This window comes from Callorhinus ursinus, unplaced genomic scaffold (assembly GCF_003265705.2).
Source record: "Callorhinus ursinus isolate GAN/ISIS: 27379988/994484 unplaced genomic scaffold, GSC_fseal_2.0 scaffold14, whole genome shotgun sequence".
In the NCBI taxonomy this organism is placed as follows: Eukaryota; Metazoa; Chordata; class Mammalia; order Carnivora; family Otariidae; genus Callorhinus; species Callorhinus ursinus.
This window is the reverse complement of record NW_027397076.1, coordinates 45872810-45891698: the sequence shown is the minus strand read 5'-3', so window position 1 is coordinate 45891698 and position 18889 is coordinate 45872810. Positions and strand designations below refer to the sequence as shown.

Here is an 18889-nt window from a genome sequence, read left to right as displayed (position 1 = left end):
GACATGATAGATCTTAGACCTTCTAATTCTCGTTAGTGTCTAAGTTGTGAATCTTGTTGCCAGCAAATTATTGGATCACTGAAAAATATCCCTGCTTAACTCTTCCTTTTTAAAAAGTTTTTTTTAACTTTTCCTTTTTGTGCATGAGAGTTAATCCATTTGCTTTGAATGCTCTATTTGAAAGACATTTTTCCTGCCCTCCATTTTTTATGGTGGTTTGCTCTCTCCATTATGTAATTTCTATAGTGGACTTAAAACTCATTTTTCCTTTAACACAATTATAAAACAGACCATGTCAGCTTCGAACATTTAAAAATAATCATCATAATATTTTTTTTCTGTAACTGATTATTGCCTAAGCAAACTTTGAACTTCGCAAGCCAATCTCCCAGCCAACCAGGAGCTTCTCCTGACAATTACAGCTTGATAGACAGTATGTCTGGGCTGCTCACAGAGACTCAGCTCTGGGTATAATTTCTCTGTCAGATTCTTTGGCAGTGAACACGTATCCCTCTCCTGCTGGTATTTCAGAGTCTTGTTTTTGCTTTTGTTTCTTTGGGTGTCATATCCAAGAAATTGTGGTCAAGACGAATGTCAAGGAGCTTTTAAGGTTTCAGGTCTTACATTTAAGTCTTTAATGCATTTCAAGTCAATTTCTGTCAATGGTGTAAGAAAGGAGTCCAATTTCATTCTTTTGCACGTGAATATCTAGTTTTCCCAACACCACTTATTGAAGAGACTATCCTCTCCCCATTGAGTGTTCTTGACTCCCCTGTCAAATATTTGACCATTTTGCATGAATTTCTGGACTCTCAGTTCTGTTCCATTGATCTCTGTGTCCATTTTTATGCCAGTACCATACTGTTTTGATGACTATACCTTTATATGTATTTCATGACACTATTACTAATTATGCCAGGACAACAGGCATGCATCAGTATTGTTCCAGGCACACTGGGACATGTGGGCAGCCTAATTACAGCAGTGATTTTCAACCGGGGAAGGGGCTTAATCTCCTAAAAGAGTGTGTGAGGATGTCTGAAAAGCCAGAGGTGTAAGTATCAGTTAGGACCTGAGTAGAAAAATAGAAACGACTGCAGTTATTATTTTTTTTAATTTTTTTATTGTTATGTTAATCACCATATATTACATAATTTGTTTTGGTGTAGTGTTCCATGATTCATTGTTTGTTCATAACACCCAGTGCTCCATGCGACTGCAGTTATTTTAAGAGAGAGAATTTAACACATGGAATTGTTAACCAGTGATTGAGAGATGTAAAAGATGAAAGGGAACACTGAAATTTTCTGAAGGGGTAACTGCAGGAAGCAAATGCCTCTCCCAGGGCTGGAAAGAAAGGATGTTGGGAAAATGTGGAGCTTCGTGCTCCAAGGAGAGACTCGCGAGGAGCTGGAACTCAGACCCTGGCGGATGCGGCACTGGCTGACTGGTGATTGTGCCCTGTCAGAGCTCTGAGGAAGTCTCTGCAGCACAGGGATCCGGACCTCTCGGGAGAAGGTGCCAACTTGCTGGCGGTGGTATCTCTGAGGGGCATCATCAGGCTTGTTTACGGAGTGGAGGGAAGAACTACAACCTGCAGTCCAGGATTGCTGCTGAAGTCAGGGGTTGCTGGCCCAGTGAAGAACGGTTGCTAGGCTGACACTGACATCATCAGCTGATGGGGATTTCCACCGGACAGGGTCTCTAACTGGGAAAACGGAAGTTTGATCAACATAGCATTATACAAGTGGAAGAATCACAGTGAACTAGCACCCGAAGCTTACCGAAGCTATTTTTCAGCTAATGACTGTTGCAGAAAGCAAACCGGAGGGAATAAATCCCTCAGCCCTCCAGCCTTCAAGCCACCCTGTAGAGCCTCTAGTAGGAGACCCTAACAGGGAGAGCGGGCAGAAGAGAAATCTGGTTTGCAGGGTTCCAGGCAGAGCAGCGTAAAGTGGAGCACAGAAGGGTAGAAGCTTAGAGAAAATAGCTCATAACCAGTGCGTTCCATCCCTTTGGCAACTCAGCATCCACTCAATCCTTCTATGTATTTTGAGCTTCCATAAAAGAACAAAACAGCTTTATGCCTTGGATGACAAGCAGCAACTTCCTTTGTACAAATGAAGACATTCTCGCCTTCTCGCCTTAACACACAGTCCTAGCGCTGACTGCATCCATCCTTGGGTGACAGGTACAGTATCCTTCCCTGGAAGAAAGCGCCCCTTCACCCCTATGCTCTGCCTTGTTAGAGTGAGGACTCAACTCATTTTCCATTTTCCAAGAGAGAAAAGGATTCCATTTTGAACAGGTTTGTCTCTGAAAAATAGCTTCGGTAAGCTTCAGGTGCTAGTTCACAGTGATTATGCCACTCATATAATGCTATTGTTGACCAAACTTCCATTTTCCCAGTTAGAGACCCTGTCTGCAGAAAGCATTCCCTTCTTCTCTGGAACTTGTCCAGTGGAAATCCCCATCAGCCAGTGATCTGACCTCAGGTAGCTCTTTAAAGTAGCTACCGCTGAGTTCACAGGAATCAAGGGAAACCACTCCTGGTCTTTGTTCTGTGCTGCTCTCCTCCATCTCCTCACACCTGGTCCAGCATGCCTCTGCCATTCCTTGCACATGAGCTGCCGCTGTTGCTGTCCTTTGATCAGCTACTCGGCTGCACCCTGGCATCGCGGTTTTGACTGAACCAGCCTCGGCACTCTTCTGCACATGACATGGTTCTCTTTCTGTTCACGGAATCTCTGCCTGCGCAAGGAAAAACCCCTCTTGCAGAGCTCAGCCCAGGACTCTTCCAGCAGATGCAGCAGGATTGGGCACTGGCCATGTCCCTACGTAGCTTCCCAGTGAGACTTCCAGCCACACACTCTCCCTGCTTGTATTTTCCAGACCGATTCTACGCAAGTGCTTTACTCTCTACTGCAGCGATGGTTAGCAGTAATTCATCTCGGCCGGTTGACTCTTATGAATTCTGTTCCCCATGGCATTAACTTGTCCTGCAAACCTGACAGTCTCCCTTATCCCAGAGAACTGGCGAATCTTACTAGCCATTAGCTCACTGGAGTCGGCCTTGCTCATCTAAGGTCAATGCACTCAATCTGTAGCTATTATCCTTTATTCCTAAATGGTATAGAGCTAATAGATGCATTCTTCCAGCTCTAGGAGATTTCCTGGAGCATACTTCCTTCCCCTCCTTGCCCTGAATGACCAAATTCCAGTCTGTGAGCTTCTCTTCTGATGTTTAATCTCTTGGATCTGGACGGGACCTGGATTTGAGAGAATAGACGAATTTATTTTCAAGGCAGCAGGTGCTTCCCTCTAATTCTTAGAAGTCAAAGTGTTGGCAAAGGCAAGGGAAAATTGACTTTTTAAATCTTTTGTCAATATCACTTACTTACCAGTCTCTTATACTAAGAACCTATTCTTTCTTTTTAAAATTTGATTCCCAATAAGATGAATAAGACATATATGCCCTTACACTTTTTCTGCTAAAGTAAACTGTGTCTGTGTTTGGCATTCTTTTTGAGTAACCTAGACAGTCTTTACCCTGCTAACTGGCATAATTATGGTCAAAGCTTGAAATCCCTGGACCAGTTCTGGATCATCATTCAATTTTTGTGACTAACCATTGTTTCCCTTAGGTCATATCCCTAAGGATAGTTGTGTGAGTTTAAGTCGAAGGATTCTGGCCAATTGATTTTCAAAACATAACCTAATACTGTTGAATGGAATGATCAGGGTTATTATAATGGTCCAGTGTTTCTCAACTTTTCATTTGGCTATGAATTAACTGGGAATCTTGTTAAAATATGGATTTTGATTTAGGAAGTCTGATGCAGTGTCTGGGATTTTGCATTTTAAGATAAATTCCCAGGTAATGACAATAAAGCTGATCTACACAACATGTTTTAGAACATTAAGGTTCTAGACTCTGTGATAAGCAGCCTCTCCCTGCTTTTCAGCCTATTCAGGGTAGGTGTCACCAACACCTTCAAAAACCGTTTGCCAGAATTTGTGTACACATTGTGACTTTTGTAATCGGGTAGTAAGAAAAACAATAAATATTGGCAGCTTTAACACACTGATTTGTATCTGTTCTCCACTGAAAATCCCCTAAAATGATAGTAAAATACTTTTTAAGATAAAGACAATAAACCCACAAGGAAGAAGACAAGACTCACAGCAATGAAATTTTAGGAGAAAGCAAGTGGACGAGTGGTAAATGATTTAGCAGAATTGAAAATACTGAATAACAGGGATACCTGGGTGCCTCAGTCAGTCAAGTGTCTGCCTTTGGCTCAGGTCATGATCCCAGGGTCCTGGGATTGAGCCCCATGTCGGGCTCCCTGCTCAGTGGGGAGTCTGCTTCTCCCTCTGCCTGCCACTCTCCCTGCTTGTGCTCTCTCTCTCTCTCAAATAAATAAATAAAATCTTTTTTTAAAAAAGAGAAAATACTGAATAACACACCAGCAATGGGGAGCCTAACAAGCAACTCAATTTAATTGAAGAACTCACATAGGGCCGAAGAATTGGGGCCCTAGACGTCTCTGGAAGTGGGGGTAGAGGAGGGCCTGAGAAAAGAAGGGTTGCTTGAAAACTTATTTAAGAAACAGACCATCAAACCCCCCTCCCAGATAAGTATAGCGACTGTCCCTCTCACACCTGGGAAGAGGGGGTAAAAACAATGAGTATCTAGATAAGAGTGGGGGGCATGGGTATTGTTCTGGAAATGTGATGAAGTGAAAATGTACATAGTGAGTGATGAAACCCTGAGCTCAGTCTTTCTGCATTTGGCAACCAAAATGGAGGCAGCCAGACATATGCCCTCCAGCTGGAAGACTGGAAAATCTTCTCTGGGGAATCAGACAAATCCAAAAGAAACAAATGTTCTAGGATGCTGATATTAGGGATCCACTGAAATAAGCCAGTGACAACAAAACAGTGAAGATTATCATTGATTATAAGTGCTACCAATTTGCCGTTCTTTAGCTCCCTGCTGCTCTTAAATGTGAGCAACTAGCTAAGGATCAACAGACAGTAGAAGAAAACATCTAGTGTGAAAGATAGAGACCCAAATGAGCTGACAGAATAAAGTCACCTCCAGGAAGCAGAAAATGCAAGGGGGAAACAGACACAAAACACTCTCCATATCTTTGAAAGCTAAGAGAAAAATATTCCATACATGAAACAAGAAAAGGATGCTATTAAAAAAGGAACATTCACAGAACAAAAAAGAGCTCCTGGAAATTAGAAGAGCATAAATGAAAATACAATGGAAGGGCCAGAATATTAAGCAGGGGGCAATTTCTCTTTAAATAGAAAGGCAAAGACATGGAGTGCAGAAGAGAAAATTAAAGGAGCAAGGCCTCCAATAATAGAAATTCTAGAAAGAGGGCACAGAAATAATGGAGGAGATAAAATTATCAAAGAAATATTCAGTAGGATTTTCTAGAAATGAAGGACATGTGTTTCCAGATTGATAGGGCCCACGAGGCACCCAGCGTAATGGTGAAAGCAGACCCATACTATGGCACTGGGGCATGTCAGAGTGAAAGTCAAGAGCCGTGGGGACAAAGAGAAGATCCTGCAGACTTCCAGAGAAGAAAACATGATTCGTGTAAAAGGTTGAGAGTCAGAATGGTGTCAGATTCCTCAGCAGCAATGATGGAGGCAAAGAGAGGGGACCTATGCCTGAAAATTTCTGAAAGAAAGGGATTTCCACGCTGGTGTTCCACATCCAGCCAAGATCAATTAAATATGAACATAAAGAGATTTTCAGACATGGAAACTCTCAAATTATCTCCCAAGCACCCTTTGTTAGGCAGCTACTCCAAAATGAGGGAATTCACTAAAAAAGAGGAAGACATGAGGATCCCAACAACAAAGGATCCAAGACAGGAAAAAGACAAAAGAAATCTCTAGGATAGCAGTGAAGGGAAACCCCAAGATGGCAGCTGGGTAGCCAGACCTACTAGAGAAATCAGTCCAGTTTGGGGCAAGTCCAGAGGCCCCAAGAAATCATCCTAGAAGGTGAAATTATAGAACACCTAAGGTGTTTGAACACACCGAGAGGTGATTTACAAAATTGGGGGGAGAAGAGGGGGTCAGTTTAATGGTAAAGACATAAGAAACTGAGCAAGTAAAAAAAGATAATTAACTCTAGAGAAAATAAAATGTTGTGTGGGGAATCGAAAGTAATTGTTTACATAGTCAGCATAGGTTAACCCTGAGCATCAATCTGACCAAATTTCCAAATAATTAAGCTAGAAGGATGGGGGCCAATTGGAATGCACCCAGGGCGGGGGGAGTGGTGGCTAAATGGGTTAAAGTCTTATCCCCCTGTAGTGAGATCCCACAGTGAGAATGAATGGAAAATATTCAAATCAAATTCAAGCAACATAAGCACGTTATTGACACATATGGAGATAAATATCAAAATAATTGACTAAAAAAATCCAAAATGGTGTCCTCAGTGGATTGGGAAATAGGAGAGAGGGGAAGGGAGTCCTGTTGGTTTTCATAGCAACTATTTGATTGTCTATGTGTCCATATAATTTTTGTAAAAATAAAAACCACAATTTAAAAAGGAATGAGATAGAAGTGTTCTCATTTCTATAAGCAACCCTCTGCTGCAAAGACTAAAGCTGTGATTTGGAGGAAATATCAAAAGTATACAGAAGAAAATAAAAAGCACTCGAATCTCACCTCCCAAAGATAACTGCTGTTAAGAGTTCAGCTATAAGATTCCATGTATTTCTTCCCAGTTGAGGGTTTGACCTACCACATTTTGTTTTACTGTGCAGGTTTAATTGAGTGGAACAAGCACAAGCTGAGCACTTACTATGTGTAAGATGCTAAGAATGTACAGACAAAGACACAGTCCCTGTGCTTCAATTCTGTTATGGGTTAGAGTTACTCCAATAGAGTCAAAAGCAACATGGGCTTTTAATTGCCTAGGGAAGTCCCTCTTCTTCCTTTCTCATTAACAAACCAACACTGCACTTATTAAACTTAATCTTTGTAGCTCCAGAAGTTCCAGAAAGAGGAGAAACTTTGCCAAGGCGGGTAATATACATTCAAAATGAAACACACTATGGGCTAATCAGGAATTTACCAAATTTAATTCTTACTCTACATTTGCTACCAGAAAAAGAAAAGAAGCGTCAAGTACAGTCAATGTTTACAATGTTTACAGACCTTACTTTGGCCAATGTAACTAGGAGTGACCTAGGTGGCCCTGGTGGCCCCTGGTGCTTTCTTTCTCTCAGCTTTCTAATCCTTTTTTTTAATAAAGATTTTATTTATTTATTTATTTATTTGACAAAGAGAGATAGTAAGAGAGGGAACACAAGTAGGGGGAGTGGGAGAGGGAGAAGCAGGCTTCCTGCTGAGCAGGGAGCCCGATGTGGGGCTCGATCCCAGGACCCTGGGATCATGACCTGAGCTGAAGGCAGACACTCGATGACTGAGCCACACAGGCGCCCCCCAGTTTTCTAATCCTAAGAAGAAAATCAATTTCTGTGCATTTTAAACCCAATTCAGGCAAAGAAGCCGTCACTTCTCTTATGCCCAATTGATGGGGGGAAAAATTAAACCGGGCAAACTGGTGAGAAAATGTTTGGCCTCGCGCCGTTGGTTGGTGCTGGGCTCCAGCCTGTGTAGGTCACTTGCTTGGCAGTTGCAGTCCTGTCTGAAGGGGGAGGTGGGCAACATCCCAGAGCAGCGCCGCACAGGTCTCTGGAGCCTGACTGCTGTGGTTCCTCATCTGTAGAATGAGCATATGTTAATAATAGCAAAGGGTTGTCAGGGAAGATTAAATGAGTTAGTATTTGTCCAGCACCTGATGGGTGCTATGTAAGCATTTCCTGATGTTTTGAAATAAACCCTGTCTGAATGGGCTCAAAAAAGTTGATGCCCTTTACCACTCACAAAAGATTACAGACCTAAAAGCCAGGTAGCCATTTCTTCCATTCTTTAGGCCAGCTTCTTATCAAGCTGCCAGTTGGTTTTCTTTCCCATCTGTGTCATGAGAAGTAAGCCATTCCACAATTAGTATTAGATGATGATAGTGTATCTTAGCAAATGTTAGGCACAGCTTTAAGCATTTTGTGTACATCATCTCATTTAATCTTCCCCTTTAATAAAACCAAAGCACAGAAAGTTTAAGTTCTGTGCCTAAGCTCACGTAGTTGGTAAGTGGTGGAGCCAGCATTCAGTCCTCGAAAAGCTATCTCCAGGGACTGTGAGCTTCACCGTGACATTGGGCTGCCCCTCAGAGAGCATGTTCTGCTGGGAATAACGTGCAATTTGAAATGCTCCTGGTCCTCCCTTTTGTCTCTGCTATTGATAGAAACCAATTATTCCCAAGCTTCAACCAGGCTCACCAGTTCCCGAGGTGATGGTGCTTTCACTGGCCACACGACCACCCAGCTTCTTCCCTATCTCAATTTTTCTTTCCACCCCCAACAAAACTAATGTTATTCCACAGAAATATCAGAACCTACTGATTCTGAATTCTATATTTGCTACATTCATAGTCCAAGTGTAGGTAAAGATAAGTCAGCAGGTCAACTGGCCACTTGCCTCAGAGGGAATCCCATCATAGTAGTCCCCTTTTACCCAAGGTTTCACTTTCTGTGGTTTCTTTCTTTCTTTCTTTTTAAGATTTTATTTATTTATTTATTTGAGAGAAAGAGAGTGAGTGAGAGAGAGAGAGAGCTCAAGTAGGGGAAAGGGCAGAGGGAGAGAGAGAAGAGACCCCCTGCTGAACAGGGAACCTGATGCAGGACTCTATCCCAGGCCCCCAGGTCATGATCCTGAGCTACCCAGGCGCCCCTCATTTTCTGTGGTTTCAGTTACCCCTGGTCAACCTCTGTCTGGAAGCAGATGGCCCTCCTTCTGAGCATCATCAGAAGGTCAGGGTAGCCTAGCACTACATGACAATGCCTATGTCACTCACCTCACTTCATTTCATCACATAGGCATTTTATCATCTTGCATCGTCATAAGAAGGGTGAGTACAATACAATAAGATACTCTGAGAGAGAAGGACCACGTTGACATAACTTTTATTACAGTATGTTGATTTAATTGTTCTGTTTTATTATTAGTTATTGCTGATAATCTCTTACTGTGCCTAATTTATAAGTTAAACTTTATCACAGGTATGTATGTATAGGAAAAAACAGTATATATAGAGTTTGACACTATCTGTGGTTTCAGGCACCCACTAGGGGTCTTGCAAGGTGCGGGGGGACTGTAGTGGGCCCTTATGGTAAAGATCCCTCAGCCAATTTTGTATTTCAGTTCTGCAAGTCCTTACATCCAGTTCCAGCCATTACCCAAGAAGATCAAACTCTGGGAAGAGGTTGATTTAACAAACCAAGAACCCAATTTACAGGGGAAGCTACTTCTGAATGTAAAACCTGTCTAGGGCATTTTCATAGGACACTAACTTATGAGGTCTTATGAGACAAAAGGGAAGACTAACTGGGTGAGATCGAAAACACCTGGATCATAGATCAAGCTATTGTTTAGTGAGGATGCATTTCAAGCCAAGAAATGAGATGCTTTTAAAGAATATTTCCAACAAGTTAGTACCATGAGTGGACTGCCTTCTGTCCATTCTAGAAGTATGGGGTCTTGGAGCTTAGCAGAGTCCTCAGGTCCAGAATAGCCTCTCTCCTGGGCAGGGCAGCAAAACATCTGGTATGGCTCTCCCCTTTGGCTACCTTCTCCAAGGCTCCGTGTAACCCACCACCCCTATGTCAGAGCCCTACCATACTCACACTTGTTGCAGTATGTCAAGTGAATGTATGTAATGTGCACACAACACAGCCCAGGCTTTCCTGGTGACCTGTCTTGCCCCACTGAAACTCAGGATGTTCTCATGACTATTCAGCATGACATTATGAAACCATCTCTTGGGTAGGGTTACGTCTAAAATGACTCATCTCACATCCAGAGTGACATTATTTCTAAGTTTCTGAGAAATCTTAGAGCTAATAGCTTCCTTATGCTTCAACTGGGGATTCAACATTTGTAAGTCAAGTGACAATATGTGATTGTGGTGATTTGCCCAAGAATGAGGAAAAGCAGGAAACACTGTGGTTGAGTTAAACCTGTGTAGTTGCCAGTGATTAGTTGACTAACTTTAAAGCTTTGTATTTATCTTATTTTATCTGCCTTGCAAAAACAAAACAATAAAATGTAATTTGTTGTTCTGTTGTTACAAGAATGACCTTGGAATTGTTAAAGGTCAATTTAACAGAATCCAAACAGATGTCATTTGAATATCTGTAAGATTTGTAACACCACAGATAGGAAAAATATGAAAATAATACAGCTTAGAATATAGGGCAATAATCTATTGGATCCACTCAGTTGGTGAATCAACTTGGGTGGGGAGGTAGGCTTAAGTCAGATGTGAAAATTAGGGGTTGCAACTTCTAGTATAGGATTAGTGGATTGTATGAGATCCCCTAATCTGGCATTGAGTTATGGAAACAGACTTCTAGTAGTACTTGTCATCCATCATTGTGAGAAAACTCATTTTATATGTTGAAATAAACTTGTAGGCCCAAGATGGAGCTGCTCCTGCCCAGGGTGCCCCATCATCAAACCCCACTTCTGTGTGCCTATAAATGTTCTGCTTTACCAGAATGCAATGTATCCAGTCAGCCAATCTCCAAATGCCAGGCCAACTCTGGACTCTATACTTCTTTGTTCCTTGATCTTTCTAAATCAGGTCAGATATCCAACCTCAACCAGCCAGGCCCTGTTTTGGAGTTGGAAATTTTAATCCTCTACAAAGCTCACTGTTGCCCAGGATGTCGTGTAAGAGGGCTTCACTGCTTGTGAGGCACTGTACTCCCTCAGTCCGTGGATTGTCTTCCCTTGAAGAAAGGACATTGAACTTGTTAGTTTTGTCATTTGACAATGTCTACAGCTATAAATATTCTTATCCCAACCAAAGTCTCCGGTCTATACGCAACCTCAGCTACCCAAAAGGGCAATGTCAAATTACTTGGGAGGAAATAATTTCCTCCTTCATGGGTAAATGTCTGAAGAGACTTAGAATTAAGTATAAAGATGGTCAAGTAAACCAAACCCTGAGTTATTACTATTCTGAACTATAATACTCTGTGAATACTCCATAGCTATACAGTGTTTTAAGTACTTAAAACATGTGAGAAAATTAAGATAATTTGACTTTGCCATATTTATATGCTGCTATTTGATTTATAAGGCTTATTTAAGGTTTATCAGTCACACAATTCATGTACTTTAAAGAGAAAATTAAATATGTTAATTTTTTTTTTTTAAAGTAGGCCCCATGCCCAGTGCAGAGCCATGTCAAGCTTCAATTCATGACCCTGAGATTAAGACCTGAGCTGAGATCAAGAGTTGGACATTCAACTGACCGAGCCACCCAGGTGCCCCTAAATATGTTAAATTTATAAATGTAGTCTAAGTTTCTCAAGGGAGTTTATTTATTTTTTTTTAAAGATTTTATTTATTTATTTGAGAAACAGAGAATGAGAGACAGAGAGCACGAGAGGGAAGAGGGTCAGAAGGAGAAGCAGACTCCCCGCTGAGCAGGGAGCCAGATGTGGGACTCGATCCCGGGACTCCAGGATCATGACCTGAGCCGAAGGCAGTCACTTAACCAACTGAGCCACCCAGGTGCCCCTCAAGGGAGTTTAAATAGCAGAACCAAATATTAATCAAACTCCCCCTTAAAAACTGATAAAATCTGCTAAATTATATGCACAAAAATAAGGTCTGTAGGTTGAACAAATTATTAAAGAAAAATGTCTTTAATTACAAATTTAATAAATCAGACATTGATTTTAATAATCAAAGTGAAGTAGGGAAGCTGAAGGGACTCCATTTTATTTATTTATTTATTTATTTATTTATTTATTTATTTATTTATTTATTTTAAAGATTTTATTTATTCAGTTTTGACAGAGAGCACAGGCAGGGGGAGTGGCAGGCAGAGGCAGAGGGAGAATCAGGCTCCCTGCAGAGCAGGGGCAGCCCGATGTGGGACTCCATCCCACGACCCTGGGATCATGACCTGAGCCGAAGGCAGTCGCTTAACCAACTGAGCCACCCAGGCACCTGGGACTCCATTTTAGAAAGGCTCTGTCCCTGCTGGTTTTCTGCTAGGCCCCATTTACTCATATTCTATACTTTGTCTCCAAAGAAGCCAAAGAAGCTATGTTCCCACTTCAAGGGGGAGGCAAGAAAGTTCATCATTCTCTGAGTTTTGTCCCAGGCCCCAAACATCTGATAATATCCAAGAAGAGCTGGATCCCAGAAATGTTCCAGGACATTAGCTTTGAATAAACCTTGGCTGATGCTAGCATCAACACCCCCTACCTTCAATGATTCATGAGATAACACCTATCTGACACTTGACACTTGCCTTTGATTGGACCCTACCTTGGATTCCTAAAGGAACACATAACCTAGACCCCTTTCCAATATAAACCCCTAACCCTAAGCAATGATGAGACTCATTCTCCTTTCCTTTCTGAGTCTCTCAGACACTCTGTCTGCTGTTCTCTGTCACTCACGCTATTCAATAAACTCTGCTTTCACTTCTCCAGCTCGCACTGGATTTCTATCCTGGGAGAAGCCAAGGACCCTCTTGGCTGGTCCTGTGGGACCCCCCTCTGGGTGCTCAGACCCAACCTGCCTGCATCAGAAATAATCCCAGAAAAGTCTTTTCTGCAAAACCTCATATAACAGCTATCATTACAAAATGGGCTTTGAGTCCAAGGGATCTTGGGTACTGATCTAACTCCTACGTGAAATAAGGCATTCAAATTACTCAATAGAAAAACAGAAGATGAGAATACTCACTTTACAAATCAGGAAAGCATCAATTAACATGAAAAGAAATATAACCTCCCCCATGGTTAAAGAAATGCCAAGTAAAACAAGAGTGACTTTGCAATGACCAAGTGTCTTGTTTGCTTTGTTTTATTTTTACTGTGAGTGGCCAAGGTTAACAAGAACTCAGTTTACCTGGGTACTTAGGCACTGAGGCCTAAAGGGAATTTGGTAGCTCATTAAAAAAATTTAAAACCCACATAAATTATGTATGCCTATTGGACCAGTATTTTTATTCTCAAAAATTTATCTTAAGGTAATAATAAAATAACAACTTACATATTTAACCACCTTGCAGTGCTGTGGATAATTGCTAAGAATTGGAGAGAACGCAGTCAGCCAAGAATAAATAAAATGTGGCATATTAACCCAATAAAAGTGATGTGATCTAAATATGACATAAAACATATATAGTACTTAGGGACACCTGGGTGACTCAGTCAGTTGAGCGTCTGCCTTCAGCTCGGGTCATGGTCCCAGGGTCCTGGGATGGAGTCCTGCATCAGGCTCCTTGCTCAGCGGGGAGCCTGCTGCTCCCCCCTTCTTGTACACTCTCTCTTTCTCTGGCAAATAAATAAATAAAATCTTTAAAAAGAACATATATAGTACTTAAATATATATTAAAAGAAAAAGGTATCATATAAACACTATGACCCATTTTAAAAGCATATACATGCACAAAGAAAAGTCTGCATGTGTGGTCCAAAAAATACTAATAGTGGTTATCTCTCAGTGGTAGAATTACATTCATTATCATTTCCTCCTTTTTTGTTATTCATGTGTTATAATGTCTTACGACGAGCATATATTGCTTATATTAATAAGGAAAAACAATAAAGCTGTGTGTATGCTTTGCTTGTTTTTGTTCATTTGTGTCAAGGTATGAGCAAACCTTAAGTTAAAAACGGAAAAACAGATGAGACGTCAGGATCTACAGCACTGGGAAGGTTTGCTATATGTATAATTGAGCACTCACTTTGAAATCTGCTCAAGAACAACACAAACATTGCTCTAAGGGGGAAATACACCTGACAAATGCACCTTTTCCTCAGAAAGCAAATTAAATGTGACATTTATTCCACAAACATGATTGAAAACTTCCTCTGAGCAGGGCATGGTGCTGAGGGTGGAGTACAGAAATGAAAACAATGTCCCTGACCTCAAGGAGCACACAGTCTATGGAGAAAGAGCTTCAGGCATATCAATAAAGGATGACAAGCATGCAGGCTGTGGGAGTTGAGAGAATAGTCACCTTACATGGGAGGGGTTTGGGGAAGGCTTCCCAAAGGAGATGATGCTTAAAAGGACTCTTGAATGACTAGTGGGAATTGCTTGGGTGTAGAAGACATTCCAAGACATGCTTTTCCCTTCTAGAAATGTTGTCTAGAATAGTTTTCAATCTCCGGAATAGAGACTGAAAGGTGAGCTTGATTCTAACCTGATCTGCAGATCCTTCTTATGGAAATAGGACTCTTAGTCTCCCCAGGTTCCCATCGACAACCTTTCTAAAAACAAATGAACAATACAGGGGCAATGAAGATCCTATCATATTTGCAGATTTGCAAACCATTTTGGTTAAATGGGAATGAGAGGAGTGCACTGAGTGGTTAGACAATTAGATTTTTTAAAGTAATCTCTATGCTCAACATGGGGTTTGAATTCATGACCCAGAGATCAAGAGCCACATGCTCCACCAACTGAGCCAGCCAGGTACCCCTGGACAACTGGACTTTTAAAAGCCTGCTTCAAAGACCAATTTAAAAAAAAATTATGGGGAGGGAGGGTGGGCGCCTGGGTGGCTCAGTCAGTGAAGGGTCCCACTCTTGATTTTGGCTCAGGCCATGATCTCAGGGTTGTGAGATTGAGCTTCGAGCTGGGTGTGATGCCTGCTTAAGATTCTCTCTCTCCCTCTGCCCACTCTCCCTCTCTTAAAAAAAAAAAAAAAATTATGAGATCCTAACTTTCATGGGGAATTGGCTTAGAGAAAAGAGGTAGAGACAGAAATAAACACAGGTAGCAGAGGCCCTAAGGAATCAGGAATATGACTGTGTTTAAAACTACCATTTAGCCCAAGCTTATCATGATGCTCTGCTCTGAGGAAAACTCTGTGCTAACATGATCTCTCTTCATCCTTAAAACGACTCTGAGAAGCAAGATATAATTATCCTCATTGTACTCATGGTGACATGTGGGACACGATGATCAGAGAAGAGGAGGTGTCATGAGCCCTCATAAAAGGCAGTAGTGACCGCTTGAACAATGGGGTGTTCCAGCCCTGAGAGGACAGTGATCCCTGTATTTGCTCACCATCAAAGGGCAGAGTGCCATCCAGAAAAGCTTGGCTCCGATCAGGGCTATTATCTGTGTGACTCTGAATGAGTTATGTAACCTCTCTGAGTCTGTTTCCTCTCCTACAAAACAGGAGAAATAAATCTTCCTAAGTCTAAAGGTGATAATGTATGTAAACACATGTATGTAAATGCTTACCCCAGCAGTTGGCACATAGAAACGGCTCAACAAATGTTGGCTGCTAGTATTATTTTCTTTTTCTCCTATCTTATTGAAGGCTTTCAAACCTAGGACAGTAGGAGACTCCTAGTTTGAAATAGCCAGTGACCCGACACTAACTTTAAGGTATCCTTCTTTTCTACTGGAGAGTCAAAAAGACACCCCCATTGGCAGGTTAGAATGGGTCTGTGGTAAACATTTCCCTCATATCTTTGTCACTTATGAATAGCTCAGTCATTCACATTTAATTTTCCCCAAATGATAGGAAAACCAACCTGACATTGCCTGTCCATTCCCTCTACCCCCAAGCACATACTATAGGCTATGGATGTCTCACATCCTTGGGCTTCCCTTCCTCAGCTCCCTGGATAACATCAGAACTCTGAGCTTACACTGAATGAAAAGGTTGTCTACCATTTTTCACTCCCAGCTGGAGTGTTAAAAGGGAAACCATTGAATTCTAAAACTAGAAATTAGAAACTGGAAATGTTGGGTTGAATCTTCAAGCTTATTTAAGACCTTCATATTCAGCCAATTTTCTGAATCCTATCTGTTGTGGGATTTGTCAGGACTTGACATTATACTGGAATTAGTGGTCACCAGTACATTTTAGCATAGACTTCCATATAGCATCTGGACCCCCAGAGGGAACATAGAGTGGGTCTACCTCACTTTTACTATAGTTTTTTCCTAGTTCCAGTTGGACACAGGGGTTCTTCCGAGAAAGCTAGTAGGAGAGAGTGATGTAACATAACTTGGTAGAGTAGTGAGGGTGGGGATATGAAACAGTCAATATGTGCCCCTTGCCGTCTGTCCCTACAGACAGATTTGCTTCAATCAATAACATTTACAAATAGGTACAATCTACAGGGACACAGTGGAAGCCTTCTTCAAGAACATGCAGGAAAGAGACCTCTGGGAAAAGTGTGGGGTAAGCCTGAGAGTTGCTGGGATAGATTTTAAGCGCTTGAGTTCTATTCCTAAACCCTAGCCTGGCACTGTAGGCAGACACTTTCTCCTTTGAGTAGGGACCTCAGCTTGCTTTTAATGACCCACCCATTCTAGATCATTTCTAGTTAACTTTGCCAAATTACCTGATTCACTTCATATTAGAAGAGGAAAGCAACTGGGGACTGACTTTCCCCTCTCTTTGTACTAATAAAAAACCAAAAACCAAAAAAAAACAAGGGAGCCTAGAGATGTTAAGAAACTTGCCCAACATCACCCAGTTAATCAGTAGTAGACCAGAACTAGAATTTCAGGGTTATCTTGTCCAACCCCCATTGAAGGCATGAATCTCTTCTTTAGATGCTCAGTTAATTGGTTTTACATAACATGCTCAGGGGCTGCCAGGAAATTTGGGATTTTGTTTCTCAATCATCAGGTCAAAGATTGTTGTAACTGCTGCATACTGATCTTTCCAAATCTATCTGGCTTGAATAAATATTAAAGTAAGTTGGCATTCCTGGAAGATCACAAAGCAAATTACATAGAGAGGGTGAAGCAAGGAGGAAGAGGGTGATCTAGAAGATGAGTGGGTGGGAGGTTGAGTTAAACTTGACTTGGTTTGAACATTTGTGAATAATACAGTGCCAACTAGCTGCCTGCCTAACTGACTCATTCTTTAGACTTGGTTCAGCGTAGAGAGCAAAATGGAGTCTCTCATGTCAAGCAGGAGCCTGTATCAAGCAATGACGTAAGCAGTTCATGTACTGCAGCTAGGAGAGATCGCCGGGACTAAGGTCAGCCAACACCCCAGAGCTGATAACAAGCAGAACCAGAAGAAGTCTGCAGAGACCCCAAACTGATGAAATCCCTTTAAAAAGGGAAGGATTTGGGCAGCAAACTGTCAGACTCTTCAGACTTGACCCCTTATCTAACCACTTAAAAAAGGCAACTGCTGCCCAATGGATCTCTGAACAGAACCGAGATCCTTTGCTGCTTGAACATCAGAGGCAGTCAGTGCTGAGAGCTGACCCGGACCAGCCCGAGGCCTTATCTCAGCTGTGCACACAGAATGACCTTGTGTTTGGTTCATTAATGTCCTGCACCCTTCTGTTATCTTGTGGGAAAGATGGGCCAATGGGGGAAACCAGGACGTTAAGGAGAGCAGCTACCACAGTGTAAGACCTTAGGAAGCTAGTTCTTTGGAGATTAAACCAGCCAGTGGAAGGACTTATGCTATCTGTGGTGTGAGAAACAAAAGCAGAAGGAATTGCAGAAAATGAAATGTCCATGTAACTTGCAGCCCACTGACAAATACTTGAGGCAGTCAGAGTATAGTTCCCCCAGGAAGCTCGCAACTGTCTTAAAGTGAATGCTTTGCTAGAGGGAAACACAACTTTAGCTTTGACAATAGCAAGGCCTCTAGTATCCTGTGAGTCTTGTTTAGCATATGAAAATCTTTTTGGAACTTCCCTTATCTTTACTTTCCCCCAACCCCAAAGTATATAATCAGTTGCTCGTCACAGTCTGGGGGGCAGCCGTAGCTCTTCTTGTCCATGGGTCCTGTCCCCGTGCTTTAACAAAACCACCTTTTTGCAACAAAGACGTCTCAAGTTGGCTCTGGACCCCAACAATTCTACTCTGAAAAAAACACATCCCATGGATCAGAGCCCTAGTTGGGGCTCGGAATCAGTTGTTTCAAACCAGAGGTCAAAAATACTTGCGTGGGGCACCTGGGTGGCTCAGTCACTTAAGTGTCCCAGCTGGATTTCAGTTCAGGTCCTGATCTTAGGGTTGTGAAATTGAGCTACCCTTAAGGTTCTCTCTCCCTCTCCTTTCGCCCCTCCCCACCTCTAAAAAAAAAAATACTTGATTGCTGGTAGGAGAGAGTCTGCAGTTTTCAAAGAACTTCTACCTTTAGTTTTCTCTGCTTTCCAGAGAAATATGCACCCAGATTCCTCCCCACCCCCGCCAGGGATGCTGTTTATCCTTTTGGGGGTGAAAGGGCTCCCCTAAGGTTGCCACGTTTTATGATGCAAACTTTAACTCCAGTCTTTTCCTCCCCGGCTGCTTGAAGCCTCGCCGCCATCATGAACGACACAGTAACTATCTGGACCAGGAAGTTCATGACTAACCGACTACTTCAGCGGAAACAGATGGTCATTGATGTTCTTCACCCTGGAAAGGCAACGGTACCTAAGACAGAAATTCGGGAAAAACTAGCCAAAATGTACCACACCAGATGTCATATTTGTGTTTGGATTCAGAACCCATTTTTGTGGTGGCAAGACAACCGGCTTTGGCATGATTTATGATTCCTTGGATTATGCAAAGAAAAATGAACCCAAACACAGACTTGCAAGACATAGCCTGTATGAGAAGAAAAAGACATCAAGAAAACAGCGAAAGGAACGCAGGAACAGAATGAAGAAAGTCAGGGGGACTGCAAAAGCCGACGTTGGTGCTGGCAAAAAGTGAGCTGGAGATTTTTCATGAGAGGATCAATAAACTAAGAATGTTAAAAAAAAAA

At 42.0% G+C, this 18889-nt stretch overlaps 1 long non-coding RNA gene across 1 annotated transcript in view; it reads right to left on the bottom strand.

The window, feature by feature from the left end:
* Positions 1-1136: 1136 nt before the first annotated feature.
* Positions 1137-18889, bottom strand: part of LOC112832627 (uncharacterized) — a 23970-nt gene continuing 6217 nt past the window's right edge. Inside the window, exon 3 of the long non-coding RNA XR_003210418.2 lies at positions 1137-3269. This is a non-coding gene — a long non-coding RNA (uncharacterized lncRNA). The remainder of the gene's footprint in view (positions 3270-18889) is intronic.